Consider the following 27,537-nt stretch of genomic DNA (forward strand, 5'->3'; position numbering starts at 1 on the left):
TATAGACCAGGACTGTGTCACTGCTAGTCAAGTTTTTACATTATACATTGTATAGACCAGGACTGTGTCACTGCTAGTCAAGTTTTACTATACTTTATATAGACTCAGGACTGTGTCACTGCTAGTCAAGTTTTACTATACATTATATAGACCAGGACTGTGTCACTGCTAGTCAAGTGTTTTACTTATACATTGTATAGACCTGGACTGTGTCACTGCTAGTCAAAGTTTTACTATACATTGTATAGACTAGGACTGTATCACTGCTAGTCAAGTTTTACTATACATTGTATAGACTAGGACTGTGTCACTGCTAGTCAAGTTTTACTATACATTGTATAGACCAGGACTGTGTCACTGCTAGTCAAGTTTTTACTATACATTGTATAGACTAGGGGGACTGTGTCACTGCTAGTCAAGTTTTACTATACAATTATATAGACCAGGACTGTGTCACTGCTAGTCAAGTTTTACTATACATTGTATAGACCAGGACTGTGTCACTGCTAGTCAAGTTTTACTATACATTGTATAGACCAGGACTGTGTCTCACTGCTAGTCAAGTTTTTTACTATACATTATAGTAGACCAGGACTGTCACTCACTGCTAGTCCAAGATTTACTATACATTGTATTAGACTAGGACTGTGTCACTGATAGTCAAGTTTTTACTATATACATTATATAGACTAGGACTGTCGTCACTGCTAGTCAAGTTTTACTATACATTATATAGACCAGGACTGTATCACTGCTTAGTCAAGTTTTACTATACATTGTATAGACCAGGACTGTGTCACTGCTAGTCAAGTGTTTTACTATACATTATTATAGACCAGGACTGTGTCACTGCTAGTCAAAGTTTTACTATAACATTATATAGAACAGGACTGTGTCACTGCTAGTCCAGTTTTACTATACATTATATAGACCAGGACTGTATCACTGCTAGTCAAGTTTTACTATACATTGTATAGACCTAGGACTGTGTCACTGCTAGTCAAGTTTTACTATACAATTGTATAGACCAGGACTGTGTCACTGCTAGTCAAGTTTTACTATACATTGTATAGACCAGGGACTGTCTCACTGCTAGTCAAGTTTTACTATACATTATATAGACCAGGACTGTATTCACTGCTAGTCAAGTTTTACTATACATTGTATAGACCAGGGACTGTGTCACTGCTAGTCAAGTTTTACTATACATTATATAGACCAGGACTGTCTCACTGCTAGTCAAGTTTTACTATACATTGTATAGACCAGGACTGTCTCACTGCTAGTCAAGTTGTACTATACATTGTAAGAACTAGGACTGTGTCACTGCTAGTCAAGTTTTACTATATACATTGTATAGACTAGGACTGTGTCACTGCTAGTCTAGTTTTTACTATACATTTGTATAGACCAGGACTGTTGTCACTGCTAGTCAAGTTTTACTATACATTGTATAGACCTAGGACTGTGTCACTGCTAGTCAAGTTTTTTACTATACATTATATAGACCTAGGACTGTCCTCACTGCTAGTCAAGTTTTACTATACATTGTATAGACCAGGACTGTGTCACTACTAGTCAAGTTTTACTATACATTGTATAGACCATGACTGTGTCACTGCTAGTCAAGTTTTTACTATACATTGTATAGACCAGGACTGTGTCACTGCTAGTCAAGTTTTACTATACATTGTATAGACCAGGACTGTGTCACTGCTAGTCAAGTTTTACTATACATTATATAGACCAGGACTGTTTCACTGCTAGTCACAAGTTTTACTATACATTTGTATAAGACCAGGACTGTGTCACTGCTAGTCAAGTTTTACTATACATTGTATAAGACCAGGACTGTGTCACTGCTAGTCAAGTTTTACTATACATTGTATAGACCAGGACTGTGTCACTGCTAGTCAAGTTTTACTATACATTGTATAGACCAGGACTGTGTCACTGCTAGTCAAGTTTTACTATACATTGTATAGACCAGGACTGTGTCACTGCTAGTCAAGTTTTACTATACATTGTATAGACCAGGACTGTGTCACTGCTAGTCAAGTTTTACTATACATTATATAGACCAGGACTGTGTCACTGCTAGTCAAGTTTTACTATACATTATATAGACTAGGACTACCGGACTGTGTCACTGCTAGTCAAGTTTTACTATACATTATATAGACCAGGACTGTGTCACTGCTAGTCAAGTTTTACTATACATTGTATAGACCAGGACTGTGTCACTGCTAGTCAAGTTTTACTATACATTGTATAGACCAGGACTGTGTCACTGCTAGTCAAGTTTTACTATACATTGTATAGACCAGGACTGTGTCACTGCTAGTCAAGTTTTACTATACATTGTATAGACCAGGACTGTGTCACTGCTAGTCAATTTTACTATACATTATATAGACCAGGACTGTGTCACTGCTAGTCAAGTTTTACTATACATTTATATAGACCAGGACTGTGTCACTGCTAGTCAAGTTTTACTATACATTGTATAGACCAGGACTGTGTCACTGCTAGTCAAGTTTTACTATACATTATATAGACCAGGACTGTGTCACTGCTAGTCAAGTTTTACTATACATTGTATATAGACCAGGACTGTGTCACTGCTAGTCAAGTTTTACTATACATTGTATAGACCAGGACTGTGTCACTGCTAGTCAAGTTTTACTATACATTGTATAGACCAGGACTGTGTCACTGCTAGTCAAGTTTTACTATACATTGTTATAGACCAGGACTGTGTCACTGCTAGTCAAGTTTTACTATACATTGTATAGACCAGGACTGTGGTCACTGCTAGTCAAGTTTTACTATACATTGTATAGACCAGGACTGTGTCACTGCTAGTCAAGTTTTACTATACATTATATAGACCAGGACTGTGTCACTGCTAGTCAAGTTTTACTATACATTGTATAGACCAGGACTGTGTCACTGCTAGTCAAGTTTTACTATACATTGTATAGACCAGGACTGTGTCACTGCTAGTCAAGTTTTACTATACATTGTATAGACCAGGACTGTGTCACTGCTAGTCAAGTTTTACTATACATTATATAGACCAGGACTGTGTCACTGCTAGTCAAGTTTTTACTATACATTGTATAGACAGGACTGTGTCACTGCTAGTCAAGTTTTACTATACATTGTATAGACCAGGACTGTGTCACTGCTAGTCAAGTTTTACTATACATTATATAGACCAGGACTGTGTCACTGCTAGTCAAGTTTTACTATACATTATATAGACCAGGACTGTGTCACTGCTAGTCAAGTTTTACTATACATTGTATAGACCAGGACTGTGTCACTGCTAGTCAAGTTTTTACTATACATTGTATAGACCAGGACTGTGTCACTGCTAGTCAAGTTTTTACTATATATTTATATAGACCAGGACTGTGTCACTGCTAGTCAAGTTTTACTAAACATTGTATAGACCAGGACTGTGTCACTGCTAGTCAAGTTTTTACTATACATTGTATAGACCAGGACTGTGTCACTGCTAGTCAAGTTTTACTATACATTATATAGACCAGGACTGTGTCACTGCTAGTCAAGTTTATACTATACATTTATATAGACAGGACTAGGACTGTCTCACTGCTAGTCAAGTTTTACTATACATTATTATAGACCAGGACTGTGTCACTGCTAGTCAAGTTTTACTATACATTGTATAGACCAGGACTGTGTCACTGCTAGTCAAGTTTTACTATACATTATATAGACCAGGACTGTGTCACTGCTAGTCAATTTTTACTATACATTATATAGACCAGGACTGTGTCACTGCTAGTCAAGTTTTACTATACATTGTATAGACCAGGACTGTGTCACTGCTAGTCAAGTTTTACTATACATTGTATAGACCAGGACTGTGTCACTGCTAGTCAAGTTTTACTATACATTGTATAGACCAGGACTGTGTCACTGCTAGTCAAGTTTTACTATACATTGTATAGACTAGGACTGTGTCACTGCTAGTCAAGTTTTACTATACATTGTATAGACCAGGACTGTGTCACTGCTAGTCAAGTTTTACTATACATTGTATAGACCAGGACTGTATCACTGCTAGTCAAGTTTTACTATACATTATATAGACCAGGACTGTGTCACTGCTAGTCAAGTTTTACTATACATTATATAGACCAGGACTGTGTCACTGCTAGTCAAGTTTTACTATACATTGTATAGACCAGGACTGTGTCACTGCTAGTCAAGTTTTACTATACATTGTATAGACTAGGACTGTGTCACTGCTAGTCAAGTTTTACTATACATTGTATAGACCAGGACTGTGTCACTGCTAGTCAAGTTTTACTATACATTGTATAGACCAGGACTGTGTCACTGCTAGTCAAGTTTTACTATACATTGTATAGACTAGGACTGTGTCACTGCTAGTCAAGTTTTTACTATACATTGTATAGACCAGGACTGTGTCACTGCTAGTCAAGTTTTACTATACATTGTATAGACCAGGACTGTGTCACTGCTAGTCAAGTTTTACTATACATTGTATAGACCAGGACTGTGTCACTGCTAGTCAAGTTTTACTATACATTGTATAGACCAGGACTGTGTCACTGCTAGTCAAGTTTTACTATACATTGTATAGACCAGGACTGTGTCACTGCTAGTCAAGTTTTACTATACATTGTATAGACCAGGACTGCTGTAGTCACTGCTAGTCACTGCTAGTCAAGTTTTACTATACATTGTATAGACCAGGACTGTGTCACTGCTAGTCAAGTTTTACTATACATTGTATAGACCAGGACTGTGTCACTGCTAGTCAAGTTTTACTATACATTGTATAGACCAGGACTGTGTCACTGCTAGTCAAGTTTTACTATACATTGTATAGACCAGGACTGTGTCACTGCTAGTCAAGTTTTACTATACATTGTATAGACCAGGACTGTGTCACTGCTAGTCAAGTTTTACTATACATTGTATAGACCAGGACTGTGTCACTGCTAGTCAAGTTTTACTATACATTATATAGACCAGGACTGTGTCACTGCTAGTCAAGTTTTACTATACATTGTATAGACCAGGACTGTGTCACTGCTAGTCAAGTTTTACTATACATTGTATAGACAGGACTGTGTCACTGCTAGTCAAGTTTTACTATACATTGTATAGACAGGACTGTGTCACTGCTAGTCAAGTTTTACTATACATTGTATAGACCAGGACTGTGTCACTGCTAGTCAAGTTTTACTATACATTGTATAGACTTAGGACTGTGTCACTGCTAGTCAAGTTTTACTATACATTGTATAGACCAGGACTGTGTCACTGCTAGTCAAGTTTTACTATACATTATATAGACAGGACTGTGTCACTGCTAGTCAAGTTTTACTATACATTGTATAGACTAGGACTGTGTCACTGCTAGTCAAGTTTTACTATACATTGTATAGACCAGGACTGTGTCACTGCTAGTCAAGTTTTACTATACATTGTATAGACAGGACTGACTGTGTCACTGCTAGTCAAGTTTTTACTATACATTGTATAGACCAGGACTGTGTCACTGCTAGTCAAGTTTTTACTATACATTGTATAGACCAGGACTGTGTCACTGCTAGTCAAGTTTTACTATACATTGTATAGACCAGGACTGTGTCACTGCTAGTCAAGTTTTACTATACATTGTATAGACCAGGACTGTGTCACTGCTAGTCAAGTTTTACTATACATTATATAGACCAGGACTGTGTCACTGCTAGTCAAGTTTTACTATACATTGTATAGACCAGGACTGTGTCACTGCTAGTCAAGTTTTACTATACATTGTATAGACCAGGACTGTGTCACTGCTAGTCAAGTTTTACTATACATTGTATAGACCAGGACTGTGTCACTGCTAGTCAAGTTTTACTATACATTATATAGACCAGGACTGTGTCACTGCTAGTCAAGTTTTACTATACATTATATATAGACCAGGACTGTGTCACTGCTAGTCAAGTTTTACTATACATTGTATATAGACTAGGACTGTGTCACTGCTAGTCAAGTTTTACTATACATTGTATAGACCAGGACTGTGTCACTGCTAGTCAAGTTTTACTATACATTATATAGACCAGGACTGTGTCACTGCTAGTCAAGTTTTACTATACATTATATAGACTAGGACTGTCTCACTGCTAGTCAAGTTTTACTATACATTGTATAGACCAGGACTGTGTCACTGCTAGTCAAGTTTTACTATACATTGTATAGACCAGGACTGTGTCACTGCTAGTCAAGTTTTACTATACATTGTATAGACCAGGACTGTGTCACTGCTAGTCAAGTTTTACTATACATTATATAGACCAGGACTGTGTCACTGCTAGTCAAGTTTTACTATACATTGTATAGACCAGGACTGTGTCACTGCTAGTCAAGTTTTACTATACATTGTATAGACCAGGACTGTGTCACTGCTAGTCAAGTTTTACTATACATTGTATAGACCAGGACTGTGTCACTGCTAGTCAAGTTTTACTATACATTATATAGACCAGGACTGTGTCACTGCTAGTCAAGTTTTACTATACATTATATAGACCAGGACTGTCTCACTGCTAGTCAAGTTTTACTATACATTATATAGACCAGGACTGTGTCACTGCTAGTCAAGTTTTACTATACATTATATAGACCAGGACTGTGTCACTGCTAGTCAAGTTTTACTATACATTATATAGACCAGGACTGTGTCACTGCTAGTCAAGTTTTACTATACATTATATAGACCAGGACTGTGTCACTGCTAGTCAAGTTTTACTATACATTATATAGACCAGGACTGTCTCACTGCTAGTCAAGTTTTACTATACATTGTATAGACCAGGACTGTGTCACTGCTAGTCAAGTTTTACTATACATTGTATAGACCAGGACTGTGTCACTGCTAGTCAAGTTTTACTATACATTGTATAGACCAGGACTGTGTCACTGCTAGTCAAGTTTTACTATACATTGTATAGACCAGGACTGTGTCACTGCTAGTCAAGTTTTACTATACATTGTATAGACCAGGACTGTGTCACTGCTAGTCAAGTTTTACTATACATTGTATAGACTAGGACTGTGTCACTGCTAGTCAAGTTTTACTATACATTATATAGACTAGGACTGTATCACTGCTAGTCAAGTTTTACTATACATTGTATAGACCAGGACTGTGTCACTGCTAGTCAAGTTTTACTATACATTGTATAGACTAGGACTGTCTCACTGCTAGTCAAGTTTTACTATACATTGTATAGACCAGGACTGTGTCACTGCTAGTCAAGTTTTACTATACATTGTATAGACCAGGACTGTGTCACTGCTAGTCAAGTTTTACTATACATTGTATAGACCAGGACTGTGTCACTGCTAGTCAAGTTTTACTATACATTGTATAGACCAGGACTGTGTCACTGCTAGTCAAGTTTTACTATACATTGTATAGACTAGGACTGTGTCACTGCTAGTCAAGTTTTACTATACATTGTATAGACTAGGACTGTGTCACTGCTAGTCAAGTTTTACTATACATTGTATAGACCAGGACTGTGTCACTGCTAGTCAAGTTTTACTATACATTGTATAGACCAGGACTGTGTCACTGCTAGTCAAGTTTTACTATACATTGTATAGACCAGGACTGTGTCACTGCTAGTCAAGTTTTACTATACATTGTATAGACCAGGACTGTGTCACTGCTAGTCAAGTTTTACTATACATTGTATAGACCAGGACTGTGTCACTGCTAGTCAAGTTTTACTATACATTGTATAGACCAGGACTGTGTCACTGCTAGTCAAGTTTTACTATACATTGTATAGACCAGGACTGTGTCACTGCTAGTCAAGTTTTACTATACATTATATAGACCAGGACTGTCTCACTGCTAGTCAAGTTTTACTATACATTGTATAGACCAGGACTGTGTCACTGCTAGTCAAGTTTTACTATACATTGTATAGACCAGGACTGTGTCACTGCTAGTCAAGTTTTACTATACATTGTATAGACCAGGACTGTGTCACTGCTAGTCAAGTTTTACTATACATTGTATAGACCAGGACTGTGTCACTGCTAGTCAAGTTTTACTATACATTGTATAGACCAGGACTGTCTCACTGCTAGTCAAGTTTTACTATACATTGTATAGACCAGGACTGTGTCACTGCTAGTCAAGTTTTACTATACATTGTATAGACCAGGACTGTGTCACTGCTAGTCAAGTTTTACTATACATTATATAGACCAGGACTGTGTCACTGCTAGTCAAGTTTTACTATACATTGTATAGACTAGGACTGTGTCACTGCTAGTCAAGTTTTACTATACATTGTATAGACTTAGGACTGTCTCACTGCTAGTCAAGTTTTACTATACATTGTATAGACCAGGACTGTGTCACTGCTAGTCAAGTTTTACTATACATTGTATAGACCAGGACTGTGTCACTGCTAGTCAAGTTTTACTATACATTGTATAGATCAGGACTGTGTCACTGCTAGTCAAGTTTTACTATACATTGTATAGACCAGGACTGTGTCACTGCTAGTCAAGTTTTACTATACATTATATAGACCAGGACTGTGTCACTGCTAGTCAAGTTTTACTATACATTATATAGACCAGGACTGTGTCACTGCTAGTCAAGTTTTACTATACATTGTATAGACCAGGACTGTGTCACTGCTAGTCAAGTTTTACTATACATTGTATAGACCAGGACTGTGTCACTGCTAGTCAAGTTTTACTATACATTGTATAGACCAGGACTGTGTCACTGCTAGTCAAGTTTTACTATACATTGTATAGACTAGGACTGTGTCACTGCTAGTCAAGTTTTACTATACATTATATAGACCAGGACTGTGTCACTGCTAGTCAAGTTTTACTATACATTATATAGACTAGGACTGTGTCACTACTTAGGACTGTGTCACTGCTAGTCAAGTTTTACTATACATTGTATAGACCAGGACTGTGTCACTGCTAGTCAAGTTTTACTATACATTATATAGACCAGGACTGTGTCACTGCTAGTCAAGTTTTACTATACATTATATAGACTAGGACTGTGTCACTGCTAGTCAAGTTTTACTATACATTATATAGACCAGGACTGTGTCACTGCTAGTCAAGTTTTACTATACATTGTATAGACCAGGACTGTGTCACTGCTAGTCAAGTTTTACTATACATTGTATAGACCAGGACTGTCTCACTGCTAGTCAAGTTTTACTATACATTGTATAGACCAGGACTGTGTCACTACTAGTCAAGTTTTACTATACATTGTATAGACTAGGACTGTGTCACTGCTAGTCAAGTTTTACTATACATTATATAGACCAGGACTGTGTCACTGCTAGTCAAGTTTTACTATACATTATATAGACCAGGACTGTGTCACTGCTAGTCAAGTTTTACTATACATTGTATAGACTTAGGACTGTGTCACTGCTAGTCAAGTTTTACTATACATTGTACAGACCAGGACTGTCTCACTGCTAGTCAAATTTTACTATATAAATGTGAGGAAACGATTCTAGTTTCTTTGTAAGTCGAATAGTGTTCAAAAAAAAAAACACTCGCAGAACCTGCTATATATATATATATATATAGAAAAATAAAAAAATGAAACATGTTGTTAGTTTAGCATTAGCGCTTTCATCATGTTCTTCAGATGCTTAACAACTGTTAAGCATCTGAAGAACATGATGAAAGCGCTAATGCTAAACTAACAATGTGTTTCATTTTTTGATTTTTCTATATGTTTACCGGACACTGAGAATTTAATGTTATTCAATATATATATATATATATATATATAGACACTCGTAAACATAGTTATTTGGTCACAGAAATAATATGTTTCGACCCTGTTTCCTGAAAATACATTTTTTCACATATTTTGTCAAAATTTAAACAATATCAGAGTTAACAGTAATTGCTTTGGGTAATGATGATGTATGCGCATTTTTGATTAAGTTGGTTCTGTTCAAGCTAAGAAGTGATATAGCCGTTAAAAATATCACTTAGATTAAAGGGAGATAATACCGTAATAATTCTGTGAGAAGTCTTCAGGTGCCATTAAAAGCTTCCTCAGTTTTCTCTAGTCCTTAAGCCCCCGGGGTGCTAATTGGATGGAATATGGTATATAATTTGTTGTAATATCTTGTGACACTGTATTGCTGTTCTGCTGCGTTTGTGTGATAGTGTAGGACTGATGCCATTACTTCCAATCAAATCAGAATTATGTGATGACTCGACATGGGTTACAGTCACTAACTTTTATGTCACCTCAGCTGATCTCAGCATTAACATTTTAATAAAATAGTTTTATTTTAGGAGAGAAATTTTGCCCTGAGCTAATAAAAGAGGTTATTTCATGGTATTTTTCTGGAAATTCCTTGAAAGATTTTTATTAAGGTTTCAACACTGTAGTCAACTGTCATTAGAATTGATGATTGCATTGAAATTGTCAATAATATCTGAAAGCTATTAGCATAAGCAATGGGAAATTATTGATTATATGTGATAAAAATGTAATAAAATGTAAAAAATGATAAGTAATTAACAAAGACAGAAACTTTCCAAGGTGACCTTTATTGATATGGTGTTAAAACAGTAAGGAAATGATGTAAGTACAATACAAATTATATAATAATAATGATACAAATTAGAAATTAATTAATATGAGATCAGAATAACATAAGAGAATAAGAGGAAAAATTGACTTTTAAAAATTGTATTTTAGTTGTAAACCTTGATTTTAATTGAAATGTGAACAACTTCGGTAATTGTTATTCAAAAGTCAACGACCTTGTAAAATACAATTACATTAAGCAGGATGCATATGAAATCACAAGTGTTATTGCCTTTGAGATATTTTTGTTTTTCTTTATCGTAATATTTGGATGATTTATATGCTGCCATTTGAAGTGTGTTGTGAGATCATATTAGATAGGGAATATAACACTTTGGTAAAGGAAGCCCCAAAACTCTTATCTTAATCATTCTTAATTATTGATAACAAAATTCAATTTAATCAAATTGACTTCAAGCTTCAATGTTAATGTGAAGCTTGACGAGTAATAATACTTACCGGTGTATAAAGATTGTGACGGCATCAATTCTAAATATAAAATTTAATTCGTGAAAGACAAATTGAAAAAATAAATGATATTAACAACAAATAATTTACATTCAAGAGGGTTTTCCATTTTCACTGTCAGAGAAGACTGTTGTTGAGATAAGTTGATGGTTCCCTCTCTGTGCCCAAACTATAATCATTTCTGTTTTATTGGTACATTTTTACCCGTGCATCTTCAGATAACACTGTGAATAAAAGGATTTTGATATATTTTCAATCTTTCATCCCTTTGTAAAGTACCATAAAGCTGTGACTATCTAAGGAGATTGTTATGTAAATGGACTGGAGCCTGAGCTGTGATTGGGTGTAACAGACTTGTTGTAAATGGACTGGAGCCTGAGCTGTGATTGGGTGTAACAGACTTGTTGTAAATGGACTGGAGCCTGAGCTGTGATTGGGTGTAACAGACTTGTTGTAAATGGACTGGAGCCTGAGCTGTGATTGGGTGTAACAGACTTGTTGTAAATGGACTGGAGCCTGAGCTGTGATTGGGTGTAACAGACTTGTTGTAAATGGACTGGAGCCTGAGCTGTGATTGGGTGTAACAGACTTGTTGTAAATGGACTGGAGCCTGAGCTGTGATTGGGTGTAACAGACTTGTTGTAAATGGACTGGAGCCTGAGCTGTGATTGGGTGTAACAGACTTGTTTTGTTGTAAATGGACTGGAGCCTGAGCTGTGATTGGGTGTAACAGACTTGTTTTGATGTAAATGGACTGGAGCCTGAGCTGTGATTGGGTGTAACAGACTTGTTTGTTGTAAATGGACTGGAGCCTGAGCTGTGATTGGGTGTAACAGACTTGTTTGTTGTAAATGGACTGGAGCCTGAGCTGTGATTGGGTGTAACAGACTTGTTTGTTGTAAATGGACTGGAGCCTGAGCTGTGATTGGGTGTAACAGACTTGTTTGATGTAAATGGACTGGAGCCTGAGCTGTGATTGGGTGTAACAGACTTGTTTGATGTAAATGGACTGGAGCCTGAGCTGTGATTGGGTGTAACAGACTTGTTGTAAATGGACTGGAGCCTGAGCTGTGATTGGGTGTAACAGACTTGTTGTAAATGGACTGGAGCCTGAGCTGTGATTGGGTGTAACAGACTTGTTGTAAATGGACTGGAGCCTGAGCTGTGATTGGGTGTAACAGACTTGTTTGTTGTAAATGGACTGGAGCCTGAGCTGTGATTGGGTGTAACAGACTTGTTTGATGTAAATGGACTGGAGCCTGAGCTGTGATTGGGTGTAACAGACTTGTTTGTTGTAAATGGACTGGAGCCTGAGCTGTGATTGGGTGTAACAGACTTGTTTGATGTAAATGGACTGGAGCCTGAGCTGTGATTGGGTGTAACAGACTTGTTTGATGTAAATGGACTGGAGCCTGAGCTGTGATTGGGTGTAACAGACTTGTTTGTTGTAAATGGACTGGAGCCTGAGCTGTGATTGGGTGTAACAGACTTGTTTGATGTAAATGGACTGGAGCCTGAGCTGTGATTGGGTGTAACAGACTTGTTGTAAATGGACTGGAGCCTGAGCTGTGATTGGGTGTAACAGACTTGTTTGTTGTAAATGGACTGGAGCCTGAGCTGTGATTGGGTGTAACAGACTTGTTGTAAATGGACTGGAGCCTGAGCTGTGATTGGGTGTAACAGACTTGTTTGTTGTAAATGGACTGGAGCCTGAGCTGTGATTGGGTGTAACAGACTTGTTTGATGTAAATGGACTGGAGCCTGAGCTGTGATTGGGTGTAACAGACTTGTTTGATGTAAATGGACTGGATTGCCTTGTGAATGCCTGAGCTGTGATTGGGTGTAACAGACTTGTTTGTTGTAAATGGACTGGAGCCTGAGCTGTGATTGGGTGTAACAGACTTGTTTGTAGTAAATGGACTGGAGCCTGAGCTGTGATTGGGTGTAACAGACTTGTTTTGTAAATGGACTGGAGCCTGAGCTGTGATTGGGTGTAACAGACTTGTTTGTGTAAATGGACTGGAGCCTGAGCTGTGATTGGGTGTAACAGACTTGTTTGATGTAAATGGACTGGAGCCTGAGCTGTGATTGGGTGTAACAGACTTGTTTGATGTAAATGGACTGGAGCCTGAGCTGTGATTGGGTGTAACAGACTTGTTTGATGTAAATGGACTGGAGCCTGAGCTGTGATTGGGTGTAACAGACTTGTTTGATGTAAATGGACTGGAGCCTGAGCTGTGATTGGGTGTAACAGACTTGTTTGATGTAAATGGACTGGAGCCTGAGCTGTGATTGGGTGTAACAGACTTGTTTGATGTAAATGGACTGGAGCCTGAGCTGTGATTGGGTGTAACAGACTTGTTTGATGTAAATGGACTGGAGCCTGAGCTGTGATTGGGTGTAACAGACTTGTTTGATGTAAATGGACTGGAGCCTGAGCTGTGATTGGGTGTAACAGACTTGTTTGATGTAAATGGACTGGAGCCTGAGCTGTGATTGGGTGTAACAGACTTGTTTGATGTAAATGGACTGGAGCCTGAGCTGTGATTGGGTGTAACAGACTTGTTTGATGTAAATGGACTGGAGCCTGAGCTGTGATTGGGTGTAACAGACTTGTTTGATGTAAATGGACTGGAGCCTGAGCTGTGATTGGGTGTAACAGACTTGTTTGATGTAAATGGACTGGAGCCTGAGCTGTGATTGGGTGTAACAGACTTGTTTGATGTAAATGGACTGGAGCCTGAGCTGTGATTGGGTGTAACAGACTTGTTTGATGTAAATGGACTGGAGCTTGAGCTGTGATTGGGTGTAACAGACTTGTTTGATGTAAATGGACTGGAGCCTGAGCTGTGATTGGGTGTAACAGACTTGTTTGATGTAAATGGACTGGAGCCTGAGCTGTGATTGGGTGTAACAGACTTGTTTGATGTAAATGGACTGGAGCCTGAGCTGTGATTGGGTGTAACAGACTTGTTTGATGTAAATGGACTGGAGCCTGAGCTGTGATTGGGTGTAAGGAGACTTGTTTGATGTAAATGGACTGGAGCCTGAGCTGTGATTGGGTGTAACAGACTTGTTTGATGTAAATGGACTGGAGCCTGAGCTGTGATTGGGTGTAACAGACTTGTTTGATGTAAATGGACTGGAGCCTGAGCTGTGATTGGGTGTAACAGACTTGTTTGTGTAAATGGACTGGAGCCTGAGCTGTGATTGGGTGTAACAGACTTTGTTTGTAAATGGACTGGAGCCTGAGCTGTGATTGGGTGTAACAGACTTGTTTGATGTAAATGGACTGGAGCCTGAGCTGTGATTGGGTGTAACAGACTTGTTTGATGTAAATGGACTGGAGCCTGAGCTGTGATTGGGTGTAACAGACTTGTTTGATGTAAATGGACTGGAGCCTGAGCTGTGATTGGGTGTAACAGACTTGTTTGATGTAAATGGACTGGAGCCTGAGCTGTGATTGGGTGTAACAGACTTGTTTGATGTAAATGGACTGGAGCCTGAGCTGTGATTGGGTGTAACAGACTTGTTTGTTGTAAATGGACTGGAGCCTGAGCTGTGATTGGGTGTAACAGACTTGTTTGATGTAAATGGACTGGAGCCTGAGCTGTGATTGGGTGTAACAGACTTGTTTGATGTAAATGGACTGGAGCCTGAGCTGTGATTGGGTGTAACAGACTTGTTTGATGTAAATGGACTGGAGCCTGAGCTGTGATTGGGTGTAACAGACTTGTTTGATGTAAATGGACTGGAGCCTGAGCTGTGATTGGGTGTAACAGACTTGTTTGATGTAAATGGACTGGAGCCTGAGCTGTGATTGGGTGTAACAGACTTGTTTGTTGTAAATGGACTGGAGCCTGAGCTGTGATTGGGTGTAACAGACTTGTTTGATGTAAATGGACTGGAGCCTGAGCTGTGATTGGGTGTAACAGACTTGTTTGATGTAAATGGACTGGAGCCTGAGCTGTGATTGGGTGTAACAGACTTGTTTGATGTAAATGGACTGGAGCCTGAGCTGTGATTGGGTGTAACAGACTTGTTTGATGTAAATGGACTGGAGCCTGAGCTGTGATTGGGTGTAACAGACTTGTTTGATGTAAATGGACTGGAGCCTGAGCTGTGATTGGGTGTAACAGACTTGTTTGTTGTAAATGGACTGGAGCCTGAGCTGTGATTGGGTGTAACAGACTTGTTTGATGTAAATGGACTGGAGCCTGAGCTGTGATTGGGTGTAACAGACTTGTTTGATGTAAATGGACTGGAGCCTGAGCTGTGATTGGGTGTAACAGACTTGTTTGATGTAAATGGACTGGAGCCTGAGCTGTGATTGGGTGTAACAGACTTGTTTGTTGTAAATGGACTGGAGCCTGAGCTGTGATTGGGTGTAACAGACTTGTTTGATGTAAATGGACTGGAGCCTGAGCTGTGATTGGGTGTAACAGACTTGTTTGTTGTAAATGGACTGGAGCCTGAGCTGTGATTGGGTGTAACAGACTTGTTTGATGTAAATGGACTGGACTGGAGCCTGAGCTGTGATTGGGTGTAACAGACTTGTTGTGATGTAAATGGACTGGAGCCTGAGCTGTGATTGGGTGTAACAGACTTGTTTGTTGTAAATGGACTGGAGCCTGAGCTGTGATTGGGTGTAACAGACTTGTTTGTTGTAAATGGACTGGAGCCTGAGCTGTGATTGGGTGTAACAGACTTGTTTGATGTAAATGGACTGGAGCCTGAGCTGTGATTGGGTGTAACAGACTTGTTTGATGTAAATGGACTGGAGCCTGAGCTGTGATTGGGTGTAACAGACTTGTTTGTTGTAAATGGACTGGAGCCTGAGCTGTGATTGGGTGTAACAGACTTGTTTGATGTAAATGGACTGGAGCCTGAGCTGTGATTGGGTGTAACAGACTTGTTTGTTGTAAATGGACTGGAGCCTGAGCTGTGATTGGGTGTAACAGACTTGTTTGATGTAAATGGACTGGAGCCTGAGCTGTGATTGGGTGTAACAGACTTGTTTGATGTAAATGGACTGGAGCCTGAGCTGTGATTGGGTGTAACAGACTTGTTTGATGTAAATGGACTGGAGCCTGAGCTGTGATTGGGTGTAACAGACTTGTTTGATGTAAATGGACTGGAGCCTGAGCTGTGATTGGGTGTAACAGACTTGTTTGATGTAAATGGACTGGAGCCTGAGCTGTGATTGGGTGTAACAGACTTGTTGTATGTAAATGGACTGGAGCCTGAGCTGTGATTGGGTGTAACAGACTTGTTTGATGTAAATGGACTGGAGCCTGAGCTGTGATTGGGTGTAACAGACTTGTTTGATGTAAATGGACTGGAGCCTGAGCTGTGATTGGGTGTAACAGACTTGTTTGATGTAAATGGACTGGAGCCTGAGCTGTGATTGGGTGTAACAGACTTGTTTGATGTAAATGGACTGGAGCCTGAGCTGTGATTGGGTGTAACAGACTTGTTTGTTGTAAATGGACTGGAGCCTGAGCTGTGATTGGGTGTAACAGACTTGTTTGATGTAAATGGACTGGAGCCTGAGCTGTGATTGGGTGTAACAGACTTGTTTGATGTAAATGGACTGGAGCCTGAGCTGTGATTGGGTGTAACAGACTTGTTTGATGTAAATGGACTGGAGCCTGAGCTGTGATTGGGTGTAACAGACTTGTTTGATGTAAATGGACTGGAGCCTGAGCTGTGATTGGGTGTAACAGACTTGTTTGATGTAAATGGACTGGAGCCTGAGCTGTGATTGGGTGTAACAGACTTGTTTGATGTAAATGGACTGTAGCCTGAGCTGTGATTGGGTGTAACAGACTTGTTTGATGTAAATGGACTGTAGCCTGAGCTGTGATTGGGTGTAACAGACTTGTTGTAAATGGACTGGAGCCTGAGCTGTGATTGGGTGTAACAGACTTGTTGTAAATGGACTGTAGCCTGAGCTGTGATTGGGTGTAACAGACTTGTTTGTTGTAAATGGACTGTAGCCTGAGCTGTGATTGGGTGTTAACAGACTTGTTTGTTGTAAATGGACTGTAGCCTGAGCTGTGTGATTGGGTGTAACAGACTTGTTTGTTGTAAATGGACTGTAGCCTGAGCTGTGATTGGGTGTAACAGACTTGTTTGATGTAAATGGACTGTAGCCTGAGCTGTGATTGGGTGTAACAGACTTGTTTGTTGTAAATGGACTGTAGCCTGAGCTGTGATTGGGTGTAACAGACTTGTTTGATGTAAATGGACTGTAGCCTGAGCTGTGATTGGGTGTAACAGACTTGTTTGTTGTAAATGGACTGTAGCCTGAGCTGTGATTGGGTGTAACAGACTTGTTTGATGTAAATGGACTGTAGCCTGAGCTGTGATTGGGTGTAACAGACTTGTTTGTTGTAAATGGACTGTAGCCTGAGCTGTGATTGGGTGTAACAGACTTGTTTGTTGTAAATGGACTGTAGCCTGAGCTGTGATTGGGTGTAACAGACTTGTTTGTTGTAAATGGACTGTAGCCTGAGCTGTGATTGGGTGTAACAGACTTGTTTGATGTAAATGGACTGTAGCCTGAGCTGTGTTGGTGTTACAGACTTGTTTGTTGTAAATGGATTGGAGCCTGAGCTGTGATTGGGTGTAACAGACTTGTTGTAAATGGACTGGAGCCTGAGCTGTGATTGGGTGTAACAGACTTGTTTGATGTAAATGGACTGGAGCCTGAGCTGTGATTGGGTGTAACAGACTTGTTTGATGTAAATGGACTGGGGCCTGAGCTGTGATTGGGTGTAACAGACTTGTTTGTTGTAAATGGATTGGAGCCTGAGCTGTGATTGGGTGTAACAGACTTGTTGTAAATGGACTGGAGCCAGAGCTGTGATTGGGTGTAACAGACTTGTTTGTTGTAAATGGACTGGAGCCTGAGCTGTGATTGGGTGTAACAGACTTGTTTGATGTAAATGGACTGGAGCCTGAGCTGTGATTGGGTGTAACAGACTTGTTTGTTGTAAATGGACTGGAGCCTGAGCTGTGATTGGGTGTAACAGACTTGTTTGATGTAAATGGACTGGAGCCTGAGCTATGATTGGGTGTAACAGGCTTGTTCTTTTGTTTCTGATTGGGCTCCCAGGTGCTTTGTTGCTTTTGTATACCTTACTAGAATCCAGCTTGAGTTGAACATCATGTTTTATATCTGCTTGTATGATTATGTAGTTATATGATTTTTTTTGTCAAATATTTTTCCCACTATCAATTTGTGTTAAATATGGATGTCAATAATTTTGATAAACATGTGGGGTTGGTTAGTTAGCCATTGGCTTATACAGCTCTCTGTCTGGGAAAGAGAGTTGTCTTTTCCTGTTCAACCATTGGATATTCCTGAGAAGTATTGGAGATATCTTGGCTCCTGAGATATCTTGGCTACTATACCCAGTAATGACAAGGTCTGTCCTTATTTATTCCCAGTCTACATTGGTGCCTTAGGTCCCTGCTGTCCATTATCTGACATTTCATGCCGTCAATCTGTTGGTGATCATGATGTTGAAAACCTGTACCTATCATGATATAATGATCAGCTTCTAACATTGCCATGGTTACCAGCCTCTACTTTCTTCCTGGGAATTGGTAGTTGAATATAAATAACTTAACTTACTGAGCTTGGAAAAGATTTCAATAAGATTTTTCATATATTATGGTATTTATATATTTAATTACCATGTAAGATAGGTATTCATTTGCTGGGAAGATCCTTGACAGGTCAAAATGAAAAAAAGCAAAAATGCATTCAATCTATATATTTACATAAATAAGTCTATTTTTACATGTTCATGAATAAATTTAAGACGATGTTGGTTGCTAACCTGGGTAACTACGGTAGTCAGGATGGCCATAGAATAAAGATTGAGATAACCAAGGCGGAACGACTACTGGTATGTATCTTTGTCAGGGTAGTGATGCGGTTAGAAGTGGAGCGAGAGGCCATATTTGATTTCAACCAAGGAAAGTTACTGTGATATTATATAAATACTTCCTGCATTAGAGGGTGACAGTGCCTAGTGTCACCCCGAGGATATCACTGTCACCCGAGGAGAAGCCAAGGGTGACAGTGATATTCCGAGGGGTGACACTAGGCACTGTCACCCTCTAATGCAGGTAGTATTTATTTCATGATACCAAAAATCTCGAAACAAAACTAGTTTTCAAGTATTTGCAATCCATTGAAACATTTTAAGTGATTTTAGCAAAAGTGGAACAGTCACCATCGGCAGTAGAATAGCATATCAGCTTCTTCTCAGTAGCGCTAACTATCATTGCATTATAAAAAAAGAATACTCACAATAAGCATTTAGTGTAAATTCTTGTTGTCTTGTCTCCTGCGTTTGTTAAAACCTTAACGTTTTTGTAAATCTCAATCAATTTTGGTTTCGTCCCGTCGTCTGTTTACAACATTAGCAACGTCACAAAGACGCTTGAAATCCCATGTCTTCCGTTCAGCTAGTCACCGACGGGTTCATAAAAACCAACATATAGCGATTTGAGGGTTATGAAAAGGCGTGAACGGAAAGCTCCGTCTTTAATATGAAAAAAAAAATTGATAAACAGACTAATTTGGCAAAACTATAACTAAATAGCTCCAGATTAATTTTGAAGTTTGCTTCAAAAAACAAAGATGGCATCGGAAAAAGAAATGAGGGCGCATCTTTTTTTGGGCGGTTAATATTTTGCACTGTCAAAAATACACTATCATCCGTTGCTAGGGGGTTGCTATGAACGTGTCTATTGTTTCCTATTGTTCTAATGTTACCCGCCGTGTGATAGTGTAAAATACCAAATATCTCTTGACCAATCAGAATGCAGGATTCTCACTTGAGGAATAATAAAGCCTATTGATGGTATGACCGTTGAGCTGCAGAATGTATGTCATGTATGTATCAGTCTACCAATGCGGTATAGACTAAATTCTTCATAGTCATGACTTTTATTTGATAGTATACGTTCTGCAATAGACAAGTGTTTGCATGGTGCGTGTAGGCCTGTTTTGAATGCAAAGACGGGGTAAGCTGTTGATGCTGTTTCGGATAGACTACCTGTAATGTAGGGCTGTGGATTGTCTAACATGTGGCGATCCGATCCGATCCACGATTCAGGGTTGACGATTCACAGATCAGACCACAAATCACCATTGAGATACAAGAAAAAGATTCAAATAAAGTAAAACTGTTTTTGTTGATTTTATAAATCAATAATGGTTTTATGTATTGATAAATGTTTGATGGATAATAAAACCATTTTTAGCAGTTTAACATTCCTTATCATTAAGCAATAGAGTTACAGGTGAAGTACAGCAGGATTCAGTCAATGTAACTGTAAAAAAAATTAAATCATTTGAATTTTGAAATGACGTCATCTCAAAAATACTACTGCACATCAATTACGGCATGAATCAAAATCAAACCATCTGTGGAATGGTACACTGTATATAAATTATCATGTTAAGGCATAAATCACCATATCAATGTTATTGTTACTTTTATTTTGGTCAAATACAGAAAAACGGTTTTATTTTTAATCGGGTGTTTTATGATTTTGACTCATAATTATCCTACCTTTCGTTTTTAGCTCACCTGGCCCGAAGGGCCGGTGAGCTTATGTCATGGCGCGGCGTCCGTCGTCCGTCCGTCCGTCGTCCGTCCGTCGTCCGTCTGTCCGTCAACATTTCCTTTAAATCGCTACTAGTCATAGAGTTCTGCATGGATTGTAACCAAATTTGGCCACAAGCATCCTTGGGGGAGGGGGAACAGAACTTGTATAAATTTTGGCTCTGACCCCCCGGGGGCAGGAGGGGCGGGGCCCAATAGGGGAAATAGAGGTAAATCCTATAAATCGCTACTTGTCCTAGAGTTCTGCATGGATTGTAACCAAATTTGGCCACAAACATCCTTGGGGGAGGGGGAACAGAACTTGTATAAATTTTGGCTCTGACCACCCCGGGGGCAGGAGGGGCGGGCCCCAATAGGGGAAATAGAGGTAAATCCTTTAAAACGCTACTTGTCCTAGAGTTCTGCATGGATTGTAACCAAAATTAGCCACAAACATCCTTGGGGGAAGGGGAACAGAACTTGTATAAATTTTGGCTCTGATCCCCCAGGGGCAGGAGGGGCGGGGCCCAATAGGGGAAATAGAGGTAAATCCTTTAAATCGCTACTAGTCATAGAGTTCTGAATGGAATGTAACCAAATTTGGCCCACAAACATCCTTGGGGGAAGGGGAACAGAACTTGTATAAATTTTGGGCTCTGGTCCCCCGGGGGCAGGAGGGGCGGGGCCCAATAGGGGAAATAGAGGTAAATCCTTTAAATCGCTACTAGTCATAGAGTTCTGAATGGAATGTAACCAAGTTTGGCCACAAACATCCTTGGGGGAAGGGGAACAGAACTTGTATAAATTTTGGCTCTGACCCCCCGGGGGCAGGAGGGGCGGGGCCCAATAGGGGAAATAGAGGTAAATCCTTTAAATCGCTACTAGTCATAGAGTTCTTAATGGAATGTAACCAAATTTGGCCACAAACATCCTTGGGGGAAGGGGAACAGAACTTGTATAAATTTTGGCTCTGGTCCCCCGGGGGCAGGAGGGGCGGGGCCCAATAGGGGAAATAGAGGTAAATCCTTTAAATCGCTACTAGTCATAGAGTTCTGAATGGAATGTAACCAAATTTGGCCACAAACATCCTTGGGGGAAGGGGAACAGAACTTGTATAAATTTTGGCTCTGACCCCCCAGGGGCAAGAGGGGCGGGGCCCAATAGGGGAAATAGAGATAAATCCTTTAAATCGCTACTAGTCATAGAGTTCTGAATGGAATGTAACCAAATTTGGCCACAAACATCCTTGGGGGAAGGGGAACAGAAATTGTATAAATTTTGGCTCTGGTCCCCCGGGGGCAGGAGGGGCGGGGCCCAATAGGGGAAATAGAGGTAAATCCTTTAAATCGCTACTAGTCATAGAGTTCTGAATGGAATGTAACCAAATTTGGCCACAAACATCCTTGGGGGAAGGGGAACAGAAATTGTATAAATTTTGGCTCTGGTCCCCCGGGGGCAGGAGGGGCGGGCCCAATAGGGGAAATAGAGGTAAATCCTTTAAATCGCTACTAGTCATAGAGTTCTGCATGGAATGTAACCAAATTTGGCCACAAACATCCTTTTTGGAAGGGGAACAGAACTTGTATAAATTTTGGCTCTGGCCCCCGGGGGCAGAACAGTTGGGGTCCAATAGGGGAAATAGAGGTAAATCCTATAAATCGCTACTTTTCCTAGAGTTTTGCTTGGTTTGTGACCAAACTTGGCCATAAACATCCTTGGGGGAAGGGGAACAGAACTTGTATAAATTTTGGCTCTGACCCCCTGGGGGCAGGAGGGGTGGGGCCCAATAGGGGATTTAGAGGATAATATTATAATTCCTTCAGAAAAGAAACAATGAACCTGTATTCAGAACATTACTTGGCATTACAAACCAGGTGAGCGATACAGGCCCTCTGGGCCTCTTGTTAATGGGGTTCACATCTACAGTACTCGTGCGGTATCCTAATATAATATATTCGTATTTTTACATATTTCCGATCCGTAATGAAAACGAAATTGATAATAATCTTTTACATCTCTAAAATTCAAAAATTATGTTTTATCATTATTATTTTATGAAGAATTCACAACATTGCATCGAAGCGTGGATACGAAAATAACATGTTGCTAGCTTTACTTCACGCAGCTCTTGTGTACTTCCGGTCTACTTCAAAGTGAAAATATCGATGAAATTCAGACATAAGTGTACATTCCTTTACATTTTTGAGCTATGACATCATTAAAGAAGGTATTATTTTTTGCTTTTGAAAGATCGCGATCCACAAATATCAGGAGTAACGAATATTCGTATCCGATCTTTCTCAATAATTCGTGAATACTCGAGTACTCGGATACTCGTTACAGCCCTACTGTAATGTTTTTTTCTGAAATCTGTACATGACCTGTTTGCCTATTGTTTGCTTAGACGCTCCCAGAATTGTTCTACGACAATCAGATATTCTGTATATGTAGGTGACAGGAGTGACCGTTCACACATACTGACGTAATTATTGAATTCCCCGGACATTCCTGAGGAAAGGCCCCGTTTATAGCCCCGACCAGCGATTCATTTTGTTGTTTATTACCGTAACAATGCTTGAACACATCTTTTGTTTTGATGTCAAATACATGTTTAATTGGATCTAATAAAAACTCTTTATTGTTATTTTGAAATCCGTCAACTTATAACGCAAAATCTTATCAAGGCATGAACTGTGTAAGTATGTCTGAATTACCTTCACTACGTCATTGGAATTACGCTAATTTGAACACAACTCCCCTCCCATTGACTATATAGGACCATATGTAAATATATCAATATAATGGCAAATCTATAAGCAAAGTTTTTCTTTATTTAGCTCACCTGGCCCAAAGGGCCGGTGAGCTTATGTCATGGCGCGGCGTCCGTCGTCCGTCTGTCCGTCAACATTTCCTTTAAATCGCTACTAGTCATAGAGTTCTGCATGGATTGTAACCAAATTTGGCCACAAGCATCCTTGGGGGAGGGGGAACAGAACTTGTATAAATTTTGGCTCTGACCCCCTGGGGGCAGGAGGGGCGGGGCCCAATAGGGGAAATAGAGGTAAATCCTATAAATCGCTACTTGTCCTAGAGTTCTGCATGGATTGTAACCAAATTTGGCCACAAACATCCTTGGGGGAGGGGGAACAGAACTTGTATAAATTTTGGCTCTGAGCCCCCGGGGGCAGGAGGGGCGGGGCCCAATAGGGGAAATAGAGGTAAATCCTACAAATCGCTACTTGTCCTAGAATTCTGCATGGATTGTAACCAAATTTGGCCACAAACATCCTTGGGGGAAGGGGAACAGAACTTTTATAAATTTTGGCTCGGGCCCAATAGGGGAAATAGAGGTAAATCCTTTAAATCGCTACTAGTCACAGAGTTCTGCATGGAATGTAACCAAATTTGGCCACAAATATCCTTTTTGGAAGGGGAACAGAGCTTGTATAAATTTTGGCTCTGGCCCCCCGGGGGCAGAACGGGTGGGGCCCAATAGGGGAAATAGAGGTAAATCCTATAAATCGCTACTTGTCCTAGAGTTTTGCTTGGATTGTGACCAAATTTGGCCATAAATATCCTTGGGGGAAGGGGAACAGAACTTTTATAAATTTTGGCTCTGACCCCCTGGGGGCAGGAGGGGTGGGGCCCAATAGGGGATTTAGAGGTTAATATTAAAATTCCTTCAGAAAAGAAACAATGAACTTGTATTCAGAACATTACTTGGCATTACAAACCAGGTGAGCGATACAGGCCCTCTGGGCCTCTTGTTTAAAGAAAGCATATAATGGTTCCAATGGATTTGACCTTGGCCGACTTTGAGGATGTTGAGTTTGTTGACATTAAATAAAAACGCTGAGTGATGGAGCCCAATTACTGGTTTTGTTTATAACTTGTACCTCAGCTTAACTTAATCACTATTTAAATATCTTTCATCACAGAGATGACTTCTGAATTAACCAATTTTAGGAATGTTCAATTTAGTTCTATATTATAGAAATGTACATGTTTTGAGATAACTCAATTTAAGACACATAAACATTACACTTACATTAGTTTATTGTTCTTTCAAGTAAAACACAATGGATTTCAGAAGTTGTTTGTACACGTAATGGAGCTGAGAGCATTTTGATTAATTGTAATGGCTGGTATTTACTGCAGTTAAATGTAGACTTTAATTTAATATGTTAGGATAATGTTAGGATCCTGAAGTTAAAATGAACTGATAAAAATCTATTTTCGTCAATATGCTCTTGTCTTAATACATTTTTGGGATGTAGAACCTAGATATTTACCTCAGTCCTATATCATCTGGGGTTTGGAAACCTTCAATTAATCATTTCTTTCTACTTTTCACTTCATTCTACCAGTCAAGACATCCTCTTCACTCTGATCATTGTAGTTTATATTTGTGTGTGGCTACTTTCTGTTATAATGGTGTTTCTGATCAATGTAGTTTATATTTGTGTGTGGCTACTTTCTGTTATAATGGTGTTTCTGATCATTGTAGTTTATATTTGTGTGTGGCTACTTTCTGTTATAATGATGTTTCTGATCATTGTAGTTTATATTTGTGTGTGGCTACTTTCTGTTATAATGGTGTTTCTGATCTTTGTAGTTTATATTTGTGTGTGGCTACTTTCTGTTATAATGGTGTTTCTGATCATTGTAGTTTATATTTGTGTGTGGCTACTTTCTGTTATAATGATGTTTCTGATCATTGTAGTTTATATTTGTGTGTGGCTACTTTCTGTTATAATGGTGTTTCTGATCATTGTAGTTTATATTTGTGTGTGGCTACTTTCTGTTATAATGATGTTTCTGATCATTGTAGTTTATATTTGTGTGTGGCTACTTTCTGTTATAATGATGTTTCTGATCATTGTAGTTTATATTTGTGTGTGGCTACTTTCTGTTATAATGGTGTTTCTGATCATTGTAGTTTATATTTGTGTGTGACTACTTTCTGTTATAATGATGTTTCTGATCTTTGTAGTTTATATTTGTGTGTGGCTACTTTCTGTTATAATGATGTTTCTGATCATTGTAGTTTATATTTGTTTTTGGCTACTTTCTGTTATAATGATCATGTTTCTGATCATTGTAGTTTATATTTGTGTGTGACTACTTTCTGTTATAATGGTGTTTCTGATCATTGTAGTTTATATTTGTGTGTGGCTACTTTCTGTTATAATGATGTTTCTGATCATTGTAGTTGATATTTGTGTGTGGCTACTTTCTGTTATAATGGTGTTTCTGATCATTGTAGTTTATATTTGTTTTTGGCTACTTTCTGTTATAATGATGTTTCTGATCATTGTAGTTTATATTTGTGTGTGGCTACTTTCTGTTATAATGGTGTTTCTGATCATTGTAGTTTATATTTGTGTGTGGCTACTTTCTGTTATAATGATGTTTCTGATCATTGTAGTGTATATTTGTGTGTGGCTACTTTCTGTTATAATGGTGTTTCTGATCATTGTAGTTTATATTTGTGTGTGGCTACTTTCTGTTATAATGGTGTTTCTGATCATTGTAGTTTATATTTGTGTGTGGCTACTTTCTGTTATAATGATGTTTCTGATCATTGTAGTGTATATTTGTGTGTGGCTACTTTCTGTTATAATGATGTTTCTGATCATTGTAGTTTATATTTGTTTTTGGCTACTTTCTGTTATAATGATGTTTCTGATGATTGTAGTTTATATTTGTGTGTGGCTACTTTCTGTTATAATGGTGTTTCTGATCATTGTAGTTTATATTTGTGTGTGGCTACTTTCTGTTATAATGATGTTTCTGATCATTGTAGTTTATATGCTACTTTCTGTTATAATGATGTTTCTGATCATTGTAGTTTATATTTGTGTGTGGCTACTTTCTGTTATAATGGTGTTTCTGATCATTGTAGTTTATATTTGTGTGTGGCTACTTTCTGTTATAATGATGTTTCTGATCATTGTAGTTTATATTTGTGTGTGGCTACTTTCTGTTATAATGATGTTTCTGATCATTGTAGTTTATATGCTACTTTCTGTTATAATGATGTTTCTGATCATTGTAGTTTATATTTGTGTGTGGCTACTTTCTGTTATAATGATGTTTCTGATCATTGTAGTTTATATGCTACTTTCTGTTATAATGGTGTTTCTGATCATTGTAGTTTATATTTGTGTGTGGCTTTTTTCTGTTATAATGGTGTTTCTGATCATTGTAGTTTATATTTGTGTGTGGCTACTTTCTGTTATAATGGTGTTTCTGATCATTGTAGTTTATATTTGTGTGTGGCTACTTTCTGTTATAATGGTGTTTCTGATCATTGTAGTTTATATTTGTGTGTGGCTACTTTCTGTTATAATGATGTTTCTGATCATTGTAGTTTATATGCTACTTTCTGTTATAATGATGTTTCTGATCATTGTAGTTTATATTTGTGTGTGGCTACTTTCTGTTATAATGATGTTTCTGATCATTGTAGTTTATATTTGTGTGTGGCTACTTTCTGTTATAATGATGTTTCTGATCATTGTAGTTTATATTTGTGTGTGGCTACTTTCTGTTATAATGATATTTCTGATCATTGTAGTTTATATTTGTGTGTGGCTACTTCTGTTATAATGGTGTTTCTGATCATTGAAGTTTATATTTGTGTGTGGCTACTTTCTGTTATAATGATGTTTCTGATCATTGTAGTTTATATTTGTGTGTGGCTACTTTCTGTTATAATGATGTTTCTGATCATTGTAGTTTATATTTGTGTGTGGC

At 38.7% G+C, this 27,537-nt stretch overlaps 2 protein-coding genes across 2 annotated transcripts in view; both read left to right on the top strand.

Moving 5' to 3' along the window:
• The window catches only part of LOC138304940 (general transcription factor 3C polypeptide 1-like), a 363,966-nt gene that overhangs the window by 104,568 nt on the left and 231,861 nt on the right, over window positions 1-27,537 (top strand). The gene's annotated exons all lie outside the window — the stretch shown is intronic.
• LOC138304941 (FMRFamide receptor-like) overlaps window positions 1-27,537 on the top strand; it is a 312,390-nt gene that overhangs the window by 89,200 nt on the left and 195,653 nt on the right. The gene's annotated exons all lie outside the window — the stretch shown is intronic.

This window comes from Argopecten irradians, chromosome 12 (assembly GCF_041381155.1).
Source record: "Argopecten irradians isolate NY chromosome 12, Ai_NY, whole genome shotgun sequence".
NCBI classification, from domain to species: domain Eukaryota; kingdom Metazoa; phylum Mollusca; class Bivalvia; order Pectinida; family Pectinidae; genus Argopecten; species Argopecten irradians.